The sequence below is a fragment of the Triticum urartu genome, chromosome 3A (genome assembly GCF_056163025.1).
Source record: "Triticum urartu cultivar PI428250 chromosome 3A, HENAU_Tu73, whole genome shotgun sequence".
In the NCBI taxonomy this organism is placed as follows: domain Eukaryota; kingdom Viridiplantae; phylum Streptophyta; class Magnoliopsida; order Poales; family Poaceae; genus Triticum; species Triticum urartu.
Window position 1 is genome coordinate 494,991,343 of NC_141875.1, and position 17,606 is coordinate 495,008,948.

The 17,606-nt window shown below is 41.9% G+C and overlaps 1 long non-coding RNA gene across 1 annotated transcript; it reads right to left on the minus strand.

Moving 5' to 3' along the window:
* Positions 1-651: 651 nt before the first annotated feature.
* Positions 652-4,377, minus strand: LOC147980247 (uncharacterized). The gene is made up of 2 exons (XR_015619175.1): positions 3,962-4,377; positions 652-927 (listed from the first exon to the last, which is right to left on the minus strand). It is a non-coding gene; the product is annotated as an uncharacterized LOC147980247 (long non-coding RNA).
* Positions 4,378-17,606: the final 13,229 nt, after the last annotated feature.

The following is a 17,606-nucleotide window of genomic DNA, read 5'->3' on the forward strand; positions in this document are numbered from 1 at the left end:
CCCTCAATTCCTTTTTTTGTAATTTTCTTTTATAAACTAAACTAGTGATAAAACAAGAAACTAAAAGATTCGATTGCAAGATCTAAAGATATACCTTCAAGCGCTAACCCGGGAACCTTCAAGCGCTAACCTCCCTAGCAACGGCGCGAGAAAAGAGCTTGATGTCTACTACGCAACCTTCTTCTTGTAGACGTTGTTGGGCCTCCAAGTACAGAGGTTTGTAGCACAGTAGCAAATTTCCCTCAAGTGGATGACCTAAGGTTTATCAATCCGTGGGAGGCGTAGGTTAAAGATGGTCCCTATCAAACAACCCTGCAACCAAATAATAAAGAGTCTCTTGTGTCCCCAACACACCCAATACAATGGTAAATTATATAGGTGCACTAGTTCGGCGAAGAGATGGTGATACACATGCAATATGGATGATAGATATGAGTATTTGTAATCTGAAATATAAAAACAGCAATGTAACTGATGATAAAAGTGAGCGTAAACGGTATTGCAATGCTAGGAAACAAGGCCTAGGGTTCATACTTTCACTAGTGCAGGTTGTGACGCCCCCATTTCGACCGTACACTAATCATACACGCAAATGTGTATGATCAAGATCAGGGACTCACGGGAAGATATCACAACACAACTCTAGACACAAATCAAAATAATACAAGCTTTATATTACAAGTCAGGGGCCTTGAGGGCTCGAATACAAATGAGTCAGCGGAAGCAACATTATCTGATTACAGACATGAGTTAAACAAGTTTGCCTTAAGAAGGCTAGCACAAAAGCAACATCGATCAAAAAGGCAAGGCCTCATGCCTGGGAGCCTCCTAACTACTCATGGTCGTCGACGGCCTCCACGTAGTAGTAGGCACCCTCGGTGTAGTAGTAATCGTCGGTGGTGTGGCCTGGCTCCTGAGCTCCACCATCTGGTTGCGACATCCGAAAATAAAGGAAAAGGAAAAAAAAGAGGGAGCAAAGCAACCGTGAGTACTCATCCAAAGTACTCGCAAGCAAGGATCTACACTACATATGCATCGGTGTCAATGAAATGGGTAGTATATGTGGACTGAACTGCAGAATGCCAGAAGAGAAGGGGAAAGCCTAACCTATCAAAGACTAGCATCTTCAAGCAGCTCCAAGCATCTTGCAGCATCAGAAGAGATAAGAGTAGCATAAAGTAAAGTAGTAGTTGTGTTATCAACCTCGGCCAAAGATCCTTTCTCGACTCCCTGTGAGAAAGCAATCCCAGATCCATACTATTCATTTCTCCTATCCATGTCTCATCTCAAGTATCCAGTTCTAGTTGTATCGATCAGGGTACAACTCCGAGTGTCCGTTACCATAGGACAGGCTATCGATAGATGTTTTCTTCCCTGCAGGGGTGCACCAACTTACCCACCACGCTCGATTAACTCCGGCCAGACACACTTTCCTGGGTCATGCCCGACCTAGGCTTCATAGAGAGGTCAAGCACGCCAAACTAAACCTATGCCCCCAGGGGTCTTGGGCCATCGCCCCGGGAACTCCTGCACATTGCGTGGGCGGCCGGTGAGCAGACCTAGCTACCTTCTTCAAAAACGCAGGTGCTTACCAGTCCAACCCGGCGCGCGCCGCTCAGTCGTTGACGTCTAATAAGCTTCGGCTGATGCATACGACGCAGAACACCCATACTATACCCACGTGATGGTTAGCGCTATTAGGCCAGAGGCCCCTCGGATCAAATATCCAAAACGTAGTGGATTAGGAGCACGCGGTAACGAGCAGAGACTCATGATCGATGTGACCCCATCGCCCCGTCTCGAGGACTTGCGGCAAGGGCTAAGAATGCCCGGCCACGCCTCGTAAGTATCTCACGGGCACCTTCCAGGTCAACCCGACTCCACATCACTCGCAACTAAGCTCGCGCGGGTACCCCTCTGGGCCGACCCGTCTTTAGTAACATGGTTTAGTGTAAAGTCATAATAACCATAGTAAATGTGCGTCTAACACCAAGGGGAACCCTGAGGAACCACCCTCGGTGGATTCCACTCAATGTAATCATCAAGGTGAACGTAAGAGGAACCACCCTCGAGGTTCACACTTGAGGGGTTGCACGATAGAGTCGTATCAGAGTGGTTAAGGAGGAAATCACCCTTGATACCACGACTGAATAGCTACACTATAGATATCTCATAAGGAGTGATGTATGAGGTGTCACCCTCGGCACTCGATGGTAACTCTGCAGAGTCGTACAACTAGGGGGGTGATGTGCGGTGTTGGGGCCTGGACGTCGATCACGTTGATCGAGTCATCGAACATAAAGCGGGGAAACTGGGACAAGGTGGGGGTCACTGATGGATCACTAACCAATCTATACTAAGCAGTTTAGGATAAGCAGGTAAGGTACAATGAGCAGGTTACAAAAGCAGGCTATGCATCAGAATAGGAGCAAACAATAACAGTAGCAAAATCTAGTGCAAGCATCAGAGAATGAAATGGGTGATATCGGGATGATCAAAGGGGCTTGCCTGGTTGCTCAGACGAGAAGGAGGGGTCGTCGATGACGTAGTCAATCACAGCGGCATCGGCAGCCATCACGGGGTCTAGGAAAAAGCGGTAGGCGTAAGCGAGGCATTTGGTCTTCGCCTAGTGCCTAGGCGGTGCCTAAGCGCGCTAGGCGCGGCCTAGGCGGTAATATAGTTTTTACTTGTAGTGTATTTGTGATTATTATATGGGTGCTTATATTAGTTTAGGGCATATAAATAAGTTAATTACCGTTTATTGCCTTTGCATATAACCCATTTGGCACATCAATGTAATATGTGGCATGATTTCTTGCATGAGTAGGCAATTCCTTACTTGCCCTGCCTAGACCTCCATTTATGCCCTAGGCGAGGCGTTTGGCCATTGTCTAGCGCCTAGGCATGCCTAAGCGCCTCCTAGGCACTGCCTTTTCCAACAGAGGGTCTACCGAAGAGAAGAGGGGGGAGAAACAGTAAATACATAGCACGCAAGAGCATAACAGGACAACAGGCAGAGCTAGACGTGTTCTAACATGGTGCTACACGCTACCGGCGAAGGGGGATAACATACGGGAATGCTTTCCCGAAGTTTGGCATTTTCAGACAGACGAACCGGAGGGGGAAGGTTGCATGTCCGCTATGATAGGGACGTGCGGCGGACGAACTGAACGCGTTTTCGAATTTGTCTCGTCGTTCTGAGCAACTTTCATGTATAGCACTTTTTCATCCGAGTTACAGATTAATTTATATTATTTTTCAATGATTTACTAATATTCTAGAATTTCTGGAATTATTATGTTTAATTAATTCGAATTGACCAAGTCAACTTGACTAGTCAAAAGGGCAGGTGTGGCCCACATGTCATGTATTATTTACCTAAACAAATAAATAAACCTAACTTATTAAAGGGGGCCTACATATCATCTACTAGTAGACTAACTTAGAACTAAACTAGTACTACTACTAAGCCTAGCCTAATTAAACCAGGGGCTGGCCGGCGGCATAGCTAGCCGTGTCTGTACTCACGCACGTACACACGACACACGCACAAGGCCATAGCCATGGCCATGGCCACCACCAGCGCAGCCGCATGAGCAAGTAGCAGCAGCAATTAGAGTAGCAGCAGCACTAGCTAGTGGGATAGGAGGAGCGGCAGCAACACTTAACAGCAGCGGCGCCGGCGCAACAGCAAGCAGTGACGGGAACAGGGCATAGCAGCGGCCGGCAGCAGCAAACAGAGCAGCAGCAAGCCAAGGCCACGCGTGGGCGTGCACGCACAGCAGCAAGCCGTGACGAGGCCACGCATGGGCGTGCACGCACATCAGCAATAGCGGCAGGGCAGGAGCAGCAACTATGCGCACGCATGTACACATACACGGGGGTTCGGGCGATGGCGAACAACGGCGTAAAGAGACACGGATTGAAGCGGGAAAGGGGTGGAATCGGCCGAGGAGCTCACCACTAAGCTCGTAGACGTGGATTGGAGGCGCGGGGGCGACCGGATGCGACGAGATCGACGACGAGAGACGACGGCCGTGGCGGAAAATCAGCTCGATCCCGAGCGTATAGTGCGGCTCCGGTCGAACGGATGCACGGGGATGACGGAGTCGGCGACTAGGAAGTTCCTGGACAAGCTCTCGGTCGCCGGGGAGGCCAGTGGCCACCGGGACGGCGACGGCGCATCGACGGTAGCTCGGGCACGAGGTTTTCAGGATAAACGTGAGTGGGAGAGGGGAATTTTGCGGGCTAGGGTTTGTCTACAGCGACGAGGAGGCTCTTATCCTTCTCGATGTGTCGTGGATGCTCGACACGAGCTAATCGGGCATGTGGACGGGAGTGCGTGAGCCACGGCCTCCTCCTGTAGCGTGAGGAAGGAGAAGGCCCTGCCGGGCTGGGCCAAAGTGCACTGTGGCACTTAGGCCCAGTTGCGTACAGTGTTAGGCCTTTTATGTTCATCCTATTTTGTTTTTTTATTCCTCGTCTGTTTCACATCTAGTTTAGCTAGTAAATGATTTTTGCTACATATGAAACTTGGCACAAAAATACAGGGCAATATTCTGGTTTGGTATAAAAAGTTTCAAAGCATTTGGGACTGTTCAACTATTTATAAAAATTGAACAGGTCAATTTATTGGTTATTGGTCCAATGTTATGATATCCAGGGGCATTTTAAATATCTCCAAAAATGTTTGTTAATGCATGAAAATTATGTAGTGAAAATTTTCAACCTAAGGAACATTTTAATTTACTTTTTTATAAAATTATTATTTGACTTGGTATTTGACTTTGATATTTATTAAGTGGCAATTTGCATAGTAATGATGATGACATGGCCACCATTAGGGGGTGATTACTGTAGCATGACACTGGGGTGTTACACAAGTCCTCTCAACAATAATACATAATTGGATCATATAACTATCCCTCAACATGCAACAAAGAGTCACTCCAAAGTCACTAATAGCGGAGAACAAACGAAGAGATTATTGTAGGGTACGAAACCACCTCAAAGTTATTATTTCGGATCGATCTATTCAAGAGTTCGTACTAGAATAACACCTTAAGACACATATCAACCAAAACTCTAATGTCACCTAGATACTCCAATGTCACCTCAAGTATCCGTGGGTATGATTATACGATATGCATCACACAATCTCATATTCATCTATTCAACCAACACAAAGAACTTCAAAGAGTGCCCCAAAATTTCTACCGGAGAGTCAAAACGAAAACGTGTGCCAACCCCTATGCATAAGTTCACGGAACTCGCAAGTTGATCACCAAAACATACATCAAGTGGATCACGTGATATCCCATTGTCACCACAGATAAGCACATGCAAGACATACATCAAGTGTTCTCAAATCCTTAAAGACTCAATCCGATAAGATAACTTCAAAGGGAAAACTCAATCCATTACAAGAGAGTAGAGGGGGATAAACATCATAAGATCCAACTATAATAGCAAAGCTTGCGATACATCAAGATCATACCACCTCAAGAACACGAGAGAGAGAGAGAGATCAAACACATAGCTACTGGTACATACCCTCAGCCCCGAGGGTGAACTACTCCCTCCTCGTCATGCAGAGCACGCGGGATGATGAAGATGGCCACCGGTGAGGGATTCCCCCTCCGACAGGGTGCCGAAATAGGGTCCCGATTGATTTTTGGTGGCTACAGAGGCTTGCGGCGGCGAAACTCCCGATCTATTCTGCTCCGTGATGTTTTTAGGGTATATGGACATATATAGGCGAAAGAAGTCGGTCAGGGGAGCCACGAGGGGCCCACGAGGGTGGGGGCGCGCCTAGGGGGGTAGGGCGCGCCTCCCTGCCTCGTGGCTTCCTCGAAGCTTCCCTGACATCTACTCCAAGTCTCCTGGATTGCTTCCGTTCCAAAAATAACTCTCCCGAAGATTTCATTCCGTTTGGACTCCGTTTGATATTCCTTTTCTTCGAAACATTGAAAATAGGCAGGAAAACAACAATTTGGGTTGGGCCTCCAGTTAATACCAAAAATAATATAAAAGTGTTTAGTAAAGCCCATAAACATCCAAAATAAATAATATAATAGCATGAATACTTCATAAAATTATATATACGTTGGAGACGTATCAGTTAGCAATAAAGTAAAGTAATTACATGGCGTTTTTCATTGACACGCATGTCATACAATAAATTAAGACAACTCCTATGGCTCCTGTCGGTTGTCATACTCATCAACATGCAAGTCGTGAATCCTATTACAAGAACATGATCAATCTCATACATCACATATATATAATTCATCACATCCTTTTGGCCATATCACATCACATAGCATACCCTGCAAAAACAAGTTAGACGTCCTCTAATTGTTGTTGCATGTTTTACGTGGCTGCTATGGGTTTCTAGCAAGAATGTTTCTTACCTACGCAAAAGCCATAACAGTGATATGCCAATTTCTATTTACCTTCATAAGGACCTTCTTCGTCGAATCCGATCTGACTAAAGTGGGAGAGGCAGACACCCGCCAGCCACCTTATGCATCAAGTGCATGTCTGCTAGTGGAGCCAGTCTCACATAAGCGTACGTGTAAGGTCGGTCCGGGCCGCTTCATCCTACAATGCCGCCAAATCAAGATAAGACTAGTAAAGGTAAGCAAATCGACCAAATCATCGCCCATAACTAGTTTGTGTTCTACTCGTGCATAGAATCTACGCATAGACCTAGCTCTGATGTCACTGTTGGGGATCGTAGTAATAATTCAAAATTTTCCTACGTGTCATCAAGATCAAACTAGGAGATGCTAGAAACAAGAGAGATAGAGAGAGAGAGGGAGAGGGAGTGCATCTTCATACCCTTGAAAATCGCTAAGTGGAAGCATTATAAGAACACGGTTGACAGAGTCGTACTCGTGGCGATTAAAATCGCGAAAGATCCGATCTAGCGCCGAACGGACGGCGCCTCCGCGTTCAACACACGTACAACCCGGGGATGTCTACTCCTTCTTGATCCAGTAAGGGGAGAGGAGAAGTTGAGGGAGAACTCCAGTAGCACGACGGCGTGGTGATGGAGGAGCTCGTGGTTCTCCGGCAGGGCTTCGCCAAGCACAACAGAAGAGGAGTTGGAGAGGGGGAGGGCTGCGCCAGAGGAAGGGTATGGCTACCCTCCCACCCTCTCACTATATATAGGGGGAAGGGGAGAGGGGGAGGCACTGCTACCTCTTAAGCACTTGCGTTGGTTTTTCCTTGAAGAGGAAAGGGTGGTGCAGCAAAGTAGCGTAAGTATTTCCCTCAGTTTTTGAGAACCAAGGTATCAATCCAGTAGGAGGCTACATGCCAGTCCCTCGCACCTATAGAAAACAAATAAATCGTCGCAACCAACGCGATAAGGGGTTGTTAATCCCTACACGGTCACTTACGAGAGTGAGATCTGATAGATATGATAAGATAATTTTTTTGGTATTTTTATGATAAAGATGCAAAGTAAAATAAAAGGCAATGAAAATAACTAAGTATTGGAAGATTGATATGATGAAGATAGACCTGGGGGGCATAGGTTTCACTAGTGGCTTCTCTCAAGAGCATAGGTATTCTACGGTGGGTGAACAAATTACTGTTGAGCAATTGACAGAATCGAGCATAGTTATGAGAATATCTAGGTATGATCATGTATATAGGCATCACGTCCGAGACAAGTAGACCGACTCCTGCCTGCATCTACTACTATTACTCCACACATCGACCGCTATCCAACATGCATCTAGAGTATTAAGTTCAAGAGAACAGAGTAACGCTTTAAGCAAGATGACATGATGTAGAGGGATAAACTCATGCAATATGATGAAAACCCCATCTTGTTATCCTCGATGGCAACAATACAATACGTGCCTTTCTGCCCCTATTGTCACTAGGAAAGGACACCGCAAGATTGAACCCAAAGCTAAGCACTTCTCCCATTGCAAGAAAGATCAATCTAGTAGGCCAAACCAAACTGATAATTCGAAGAGACTTGCAAAGATAACCAATCATACATAAAAGAATTCAGAGAAGATTCAAATATTGTTCATAGATAAACTTGATCATAAACCCACAATTCATCGGTCTCAACAAACACACCGCAAAAGAAGATTACATCGAATAGATCTCCACAAGAGAGGGGGAGAACTTTGTATTGAGATCCAAAAAGAGAGAAGAAGCCATCTAGCTAATAACTATGGACCCGAAGGTCTGAGGTATCATGGATACAGAAAGTTACGGCGGTGGAATTAGGGTTTTGGCTCCGTATCTGATCGTTTGGGGGTACATAGGTATATATAGGAGGAAGAAGTACGTCGATGGAGCAACAGGGGGCCCACGAGGGTGGAGGCGCGCCTGGGGGGGTAGGCGCGCCCCCCCTACCTCGTGGCCTCCCTGTTGGTTGCTTGACGTAGGGTCCAAGTCTCCTGGATCTTGTTCATTCCAAAAATCACGTTTCCGAAGGTTCCATTCCGTTTGGACTCTGTTTGATATTCCTTTTCTTCGAAACCCTAAAATAGGCAAAAAAAATAGCAATTCTGGGTTGGGCCTCCGGTTAATAGGTTAGTCCCAAAAATAATATAAAAGTTGATAATAAAGCCCAATAATGTCCAAAACAGAAGATAATATAGCATGGAGCAATCAAAAATTATAGATACGTTGGAGACGTATCAAGCATCCCCAAGCTTAATTCCCGCTCGTCCTCGAGTAGGTAAATGATAAAAACAGAATTTTTGATGTGGAATGCTACTTGGCAAAATTTCAATGTAATTCTTCTTAATTGTGGTATGAATATTCAGATCCGAAAGATTCAAGACAAGTTTAATATTGACATAGAAATAATAATACTTCAAGCATACTAACTAAGCAATTATGTCTCTTCAAAATAACATGGCCAAAGAAAGTTATCCCTACAAGATCATATAGTCTGGCTATGCTCTATCTTCACCACACAAAGTATTTAAATCATGCACAACCCTGATGACAAGCCAAGCAATTGTTTCATACTTTGGACATTCTCAAACTTTTTCAATCTTCACGCAATACATGAGCGTGAGCCATGGACATAGCACTATATGTGGAATGGAATGGTGGTTGTGGAGGAAACGAAAAGGGAGAAGATAGTCTCACATCAACTAGGCGTATCAACGGGCTATGGAGATGCCCATCAATAGATATCAATGTGAGTGAGTAGGGATTGCCATGCAACGGATGCACTAGAGCTATAAGTATATGAAAGCTCAACAAAAGAAACTAAGTGGGTGTGCATCCAACTTGCTTGCTCATGAAGACCTAGGGCATTTTGAGGAAGCCCATCATTGGAATATGCAAGCCAAGTTCTATAATGAAAAATTCCCGCTAGTATATGAAAGTGATAACATAGGAGACTCTCTATCATGAAGATCATGGTGCTACTTTGAAGCACAAGTGTGGTAAAAGTATATTAGCATTGTCCCTTCTCTCTTTTTCTCTCATTTTTATTTATTTGGGCCTTTTCTCTTTCTTTTTTATGGCCTATTTTTTCGTCCGGAGTCTCATCCTGACTTGTGGGGGAATCATAGTCTCCATCATCCTTTCCTCACTTGGGACAATGCTCTAATAATGATGATCATGACACTTTTATTTTCTTACAACTCAAGAATTACAACTTGATACTTAGAACAAAATGTGACTATGTGAATGCCTCTGGCGGTGTACCGGGATATGCAATGACTCATGAGTGACATGTATGAAACAATTATGAACGGTGGCTTTGCCACAAATATAGTGTCAACTACATGATCATGCAAAGCAATATGACAAGGATGGAGTGTGTCATAGTAAACGGAACGGTGGAAAGTTGCATGACAATATGTCTCGGAATGGCTATGGAAATGCCATGATAGGTAGGTATGGTGGCTGTTTTGAGGAAGGTATATGGTGGGTGTATGATACCGGCGAAAGGTGTGCGGTATTAGAGAGGCTAGCAATGGTGGAAGGGTGAGAGTGTGTATGATCCATGGACTCAACATTAGTCATAAAGAACTCATATACTTATTGCAAAAATCTATAAGTTATCAAAGCAAAGTATTATGCGCATGCTCCTAGGGGGATAGATTGGTAGGAAAATACCATCGCTCGTCCACGACCGCCACTCATAAGGAAGACAATCAATAAATAAATCATGCTCCGACTTCATCACATAACGGTTCACCATACGTGCATGCTACGGGAATCACAAACTTTAACACAAGTATTTCTCAAATTCACAACTACTCAACTAGCATGACTCTAATATCACCATCTCCGTATCTCAAAACAATTATCTAGTATCAAACTTCTCATAGTATTCAACACACTCATAAGAGAATTTTATTATTAATCTTGTATACCTATCATATTAGGATTATTTAAGCAAATTACCATGCTATTTAAGACTCTCAAAATAATCTAAGTGAAGCATGAGAGATCAATAGTTTCTATAAAACAAATCCACCACCGTGCTCTAAAAGATATAAGTGAAGTACTAGAGCAAGACTATATAACTCAAAAGATATAAGTGAAGCACATAGAGTATTCTAATAATTTCCGAATCATGTGTGTCTCTCTCAAAGGGTGTGTACAGCAAAGATGATTGTGGTAAAATAAAAATCAAAGACTCAAATCATACAAGAAGCTCCAAGCAAAACACATATCATGTGGTGAATAAAAATATAGCTCCAAGTAAAGTTACCGATAGAAGTAGACGAAAGAGGGGATGCCTTCCGGGGCATCCCCAAGCTTTGGCTTTTAGGTGTCCTTAGATTATCTTGGGGGTGCCATGGGCATCCCCAAGCTTAGGCTCATGCCACTCCTTGTTCCATAACCCATCAAATCTTTACCCAAAACTTGAAAATTTCACAACACAAAACTTAAAGTAGAAAATCTCGTGAGCTCCGTGAGCGAAACAAAACAAAAGACCACTTCAAGGTACTGTACTGAACTCATTATTTATTTATATTGGTGTTAAACCTACTGTATTACAACTTTTCTATGGTTTATAAACTATTTTACTAGCCATAGATTCATCAAAATAAGCAAACAACACATGAAAAACAGAATCTGTCAAAAACAGAACAGTCTGAAGTAATATGTAGCTAGCGCAAGATCTAGAACCCCAAAATTTCTAAAATAAATTTCTGGATGTGAGGAATTTATCTATTAATCATATTAAAAAATAATTAACTAAATATCACTTTCCAAATAAAAATGGCAGCAGTTCTTGTGAGTGCTAAAGTTTCTGTTTTTTACAGCAGGATTAACAAGACTTTCCCCAAGTCCTCCCAACGGTTCTACTTGGCACAAACACTAATTAAACACAATAAACACAACAAAAACAGAGGCTAGATAAATTATTTATTACTAAATAGGAGCAAAAAGCAAGGAATAAAAATAAAATTGGGTTGCCTCCCAACAAGCGCCATCGTTTAACGCCCCTAGCTAGGCATAAAAAGCAAGGATAGATCTAGGTATTGCCATCTTTAGTAGGTAATTCTTCAATGAGGCATCTACCATCCTTAGGAATTTCTTTATTTTTATTTATTATCAAACTTTTAGACACAAGATCGAAAAATTCATTTGTAACAAATGGTTCCTTAATGATAGCAAACAGATTGGGATGAATACTTATAGATTTGAGATCCGCAGTTTCTTTGCTAGAGGGTTCACCTTTATTTTTAGGAACATACATAAGCTTGGCAATTTTAGTTGGAGGACTTGGAGTATTCTTTACGGAAGAAAAAGCGGTTCCCAAGTTGGTAATGATACCCTCAAGTTTATCGATTATAGTGGAATCATGATTTATTCTTTCATTAACTACAGGTTCCTTCTCTTTAATATTTTTCAAAGTTACTCCTACTTTAGATCCATATTGGGTAATTTGGTTTTGGATCTTTTTATCGAAATTTTCAATTAACTCAATAGTAGCAACTTTATTTTCAATAATTTCAAGTTTTTGCATTACATGCTCCAAAGTTAACATAGTTCCATTAACCAAAAGAGGTGGTGAGCCAAACAAATCTATCATAGCATTATAAGAATCAAAAGTATGGCTACCCAAGAATTTCCCTCCGGTAATGGTATCAAGGATATATCTGTGCCAAGGAGTAGCGCCTGCATAAAAATTGCGAAGAAGAACGGAAGTAGATTGCTTCCTGGTAGATCTATTTTGAGCATTGCAAATTCTATACCAAGCGTCTTTTAGATTTTCTCCCTCCCTTTTCTTAAAATTCTATTTCATTCTCGGGAGACAACGGAGAAGATAGAGGACTCGCCATAACGACAAGCAAACGGAAAAGAGGCGAACGGAAAAGAGAGGGAGGATAAAGAGAGAGGGCGAATAAAACGGCAATGGTGAAGTGGGAGAGAGGAAAACGAGAGGCAAATGGCAAATAATGTAATGCGAGAGATAAGGGTTTGTGATGGGTACTTGGTATGTTGACTTTTGTGTAGACCTCCCCGGCAACGGCGCCAGAAATCCTTCTTGCTACCTCTTGAGGACTTGCGTTGGTTTTCCCTTGAAGAGGAAAGGGTGGTGCAGCAAAGTAGCGTAAGTATTTCCCTCAGTTTTTGAGAACCAAGGTATCAATCTAGTAGGAGGCTCCGCCGAGTCCCTCGCACCTACACAAAACAAATAAATTCTCGCAACCGACGCGATAAGGGGTTGTCAATCCCTACACGGTCACTTACGAGAGTGAGATCTGATAGATATGATAAGATAATTTTTTTGGTATTTTTATGATAAAGATGCAAAGTAAAATAAAAGGCAATGAAAATAACTAAGTATTGGAAGATTAATATGATGAAGATAGACCCGGGGGCCATAGGTTTCACTAGTGGCTTCTCTCAAGAGCATAGGTATTCTACGGTGGGTGAACAAATTACTGTTGAGCAATTGACAGAATTGAGCATAGTTATGAGAATATTTAGGTATGATCATGTATATAGGCATCACGTCCGAGACAAGTAGACCGACTCCTGCCTGCATCTACTACTATTACTCCACACATCGACCGCTATCCAGCATGCATCTAGAGTATTAAGTTCAAGAGAACAGAGTAATGTTTTAAGCAAGATGACATGATGTAGAGGGATAAATTCATGCAATATGATGAAACCCCCATCTTGTTATCCTCGATGGCAACAATACAATACATGCCTTGCTGTCCCTACTGTCACTGGGAAAGGACACCGCAAGATTGAACCCAAAGCTAAGCACTTCTCCCATTGCAAGAAAGATCAATCTAGTAGGCTAAACCAAACTGATAATTCGAAGAAACTTTCAAAGATAACCAATCATACATAAAAGAATTCAGAGAAGATTCAAATATTATCCATAGATAGACTTGATCATAAACCCACAATTCATCGGTCTCAACAAACACACCGCAAAAAGAAGATTACATCGAATAGATCTCCACAAGAGAGGGGGAGAACTTTGTATTGAGATCCAGAGAGAAGAAGCCATCTAGCTAATAAGTATGGACCCGAAGGTCTGAGGTAAACTACTCACACTTCATCGGAGAGGCTATGGTGTTGATGTATAAGCCCTCCGTGATCGATGCCCCCTCCGGCGGAGCACCGGAACAGGCCCCAAGATTGGATCTCGTGGATACAGAAAGTTACGGCGGTGGAATTAGGGTTTTGGCTCTGTATCTGATCGTTTGGGCGTACGTAGGTATATATAGGAGGAAGAAGTATGTCGGTGGAGCAACAGGGGCCCAGGGTGGAGGGCGCGCCTGGGGGGAGGCGCGCCCCCTACCTCGTGGCCTCCCTGTTGGTTGCTTGACGTAGGGTCCAAGTCTCCTGGATCTCGTTCGTTCCAAAAATCACGCTTCCTAAGGTTTCATTCCGTTTGGACTCCGTTTGATATTTTCCTTTTCTTCGAAACCCTAAAATAGGCAAAAAAAACATCAATTCTGGGCTGGTCCTCCGGTTAATAGTTAGTCCCAAAAATAATATAAAAGTGGATAATAAAGCCCAATAATGTCCAAAACAGAAAATAATATAGCATGGAGCAATCAAAAATTATAGATACGTTGGAGACGTATCAAGCATCCCCAAGCTTAATTCCTGCTCGTCCTCGAGTAGGTAAATGATCGGAATTTTTGATGTGGAATGCTACTTGGCATAATTTCAATGTAATTCTTCTTAATTGTGGTATGAATATTCAGATCCGAAAGATTCAAGACAAAAGTTTAATATTGACATAGAAATAATAATACTTCGAGCATACTAACTAAGCAATTATGTCTCTTCAAAATTACATGGCCAAAGAAAGTTATCCCTACAAAATCATATAGTCTGGCTATGCTCTATCTTCACCACACAAAGTATTTAAATCATGCACAACCCCGATGACAAGCCAAGCAATTGTTTCATACTTTTGACATTCTCAAACTTTTTCAATCTTCACGCAATACATGAGTGTGAGCCATGGACATAGCACTATATGTGGAATACAATGGTGGTTGTGGAGGAGACGAAAAGGGAGAAGATAGTCTCACATCAACTAGGCGTATCAACGGGCTATGGAGATGCCCATCAATAGATATCAATGTGAGTGAGTAGGGATTGCCATGCAACGGATGCACTAGAGCTATAAGTATATGAAAGCTCAACAAAAGAAATTAAGTGGGTGTGCATCCAACTTGCTTGCTCATGAAGACCTAGGGCATTTTGAGGAAGCCCATCATAGGAATATGCAAGCCAAGTTCTATAATGAAAAATTCCCACTAGTATATGAAAGTGATAACATAGGAGACTCTCTATCATGAAGATCACGGTGCTACTTTGAAGCACAAGTGTGGTAAAAGGATAGTAGCATTGTCCCTTCTCTCTTTTTCTCTAATTTTTTTTATTTGGGCCTTTTCTCTTTCTTTTTTATGGCCTATTTTTTTCGTCCGGAGTCTCATCCCGACTTGTGTGGGAATCATAATCTCCATCATCCTTTCCTCACTTGGGATAATGATCTAATAATGATGATCATCACACTTTTATTTTCTTACAACTCAAGAATTACAACTCGATACTTAGAACAAAATGTGACTCTATGTGAATGCCTCCAGCGGTGTACCGGGATATGCAATGACTCATGAGTGACATGTATGAAACAATTATGAACGGTGGCTTTGCCACAAATATAGTGTCAACTACATGATCATGCAAAGCAATATGACAAGGATGGAGTGTGTCATAGTAAACGGAACGGTGGAAAGTTGCATGGCAATATATCTCGGAATGGCTATGGAAATGCCATGATAGGTAGGTATGGTGGCTGTTTTGAGGAAGGTATATGGTGGGTGTATGATACCCGCGAAATGTGTGCGGTATTAGAGAGGCTAGCAATGGTGGAAGGGTGAGAGTGCGTATGATCCATGGACTCAACATTAGTCATAAAGAACTCATATACTTATTACAAAAATCTACAAGTTATCAAAGCAAAGTATTATGCGCATGCTCCTAGGGGGATAGATTGGTAGGAAAAGACCATCGCTCGTCCCCGACCGCCACTCATAAGGAAGACAATCAATAAATAAATCATGCTCCGACTTCATCACATAACGGTTCACCATACGTGCATGCTACGGGAATCACAAACTTTAACACAAGTATTTCTCAAATTCACAACTACTCAACTAGCATGACTCTAATATCACCATCTCCGTATCTCAAAACAATTATCTAGTATCAAACTTCTCATAGTATTCAACACACTCATAAGAGAATTTTATTATTAATCTTGTATACCTAGCATATTAGGATTATTTAAGCAAATTACCATGCTATTTAAGACTCTCAAAATAATCTAAGTGAAGCATGAGAGATCAATAGTTTCTATAAAACAAATCCACCACCGTGCTCTAAAAGATATAAGTGAAGTACTAGAGCAAAACTATATAACTCAAAAGATATAAGTGAAGCACATAGAGTATTCTAATAATTTCCGAATCATGTGTGTCTCTCTCAAAGGGTGTGTACAGCAAATATGATTGTGGTAAAATAAAAATCAAAGACTCAAATCATACAAGACGCTCCAAGCAAAACACATATCATGTGGTGAATAAAAATATAGCTCCAAGTAAAGTTACCGATAGAAGTAGACGAAAGAGGGGATGCCTTCCGGGGCATCCCCAAGCTTTGGCTTTTAGGTGTCCTTAGATTATCTTGGGGGTGCCATGGGCATCCCCAAGCTTAGGATCTTGCCACTCCTTGGTCCATAATCCATCAAATCTTTACCCAAAACTTGAAAACTTCACAACACAAAACTTAAAGTAGAAAATCTCGTGAGCTCCGTTAGCGAAAGAAAACAAAAGACCACTTCAAGGTACTGTACTTAACTCATTATTTATTTATATTGGTGTTAAACCTATTGTATTCCAACTTCTCTATGGTTTATAAACTATTTTACTAGCCATAGATTCATCAAAATAAGCAAACAGCACACGAAAAACAGAATCTGTCAAAAACAGAACAGTCCGTAGTAATCTGTAGCTAGCGCAAGATCTGCAACCCCAAAATTTCTAAAATAAATTGCTGGACGTGAGGAATTTATCTATTAATCATCTGAAAAAATAATTAACTAAATAGCACTTTCCAAATAAAAATGGCAGCAGTTCCCGTGAGCGCTAAAGTTTCTGTTTTTTACAGCAGAATTAACAAGACTTTTCCCAAGTCTTCCCAACGGTTCTACTTGGCACAAACACTAATTAAACACCAAAAACACAACCAAAACAGAGGCTAGATAAATTATTTATTACTAAACATGAGAAAAAAGCAAGGAATAAAAATAAAACTGGATTGCCTCCCAACAAGCGCTATCGTTTAACGCCCCTAGCTAGGCATAAAAAGTAAGGATGGATCTGGGTATTGCCATCTTTAGTAGGTAGTTCTTCAATGAGTCATCTACCATCCTTAGGAATTTCTTTATTTTTATTTATTATCAAACTTTTAGGCACAATATCGAAAAATTCATTTGTAACAAATGTTTCCTTAATGATAGCAAAAAGATTGGGATGAATACTTATAGATTTGAGATAAGCAGTTTCTTTGCTAGAGGATTCACCTTTATTTTTAGGAACATACATAAGCTTGGAAATTTTAGTTGGAGGACTTGGAGTATTCTTTACGGAAGAAAAAGAGGTTCCCAAGTTGGTAATGATACCCTCAAGTTTATCAATTATAGTGGAATCATGATTTATTCTTTCATTAACTATAGGTTCCTTCTCTTTAATATTTTTCAAAGTTACTCCTACTTTAGATCCATATTGGGTAATTTGGTTGTGGATCTTTTTATCGAAATTTTCAATTAACTCAACAGTAGCAACTTTATTTTCAATAATTTCAAGTTTTTGCATTACATGCTCCAAAGTTAACATAGTTCCGTTAACCAAAAGAGGTGGTGAGCCAAACAAATCTATCATAGCATTATAAGAATCAAAAGTATGGCTACCCAAGAAGTTCCCTCCGGTAATGGTATCAAGGATATATCTGTGCCAAGGAGTAGCGCCTACATAAAAATTGCGAAGAAGAACGGAAGTAGATTGCTTCCTGGTAGATCTATTTTGAGCATTGCAAATTCTATACCA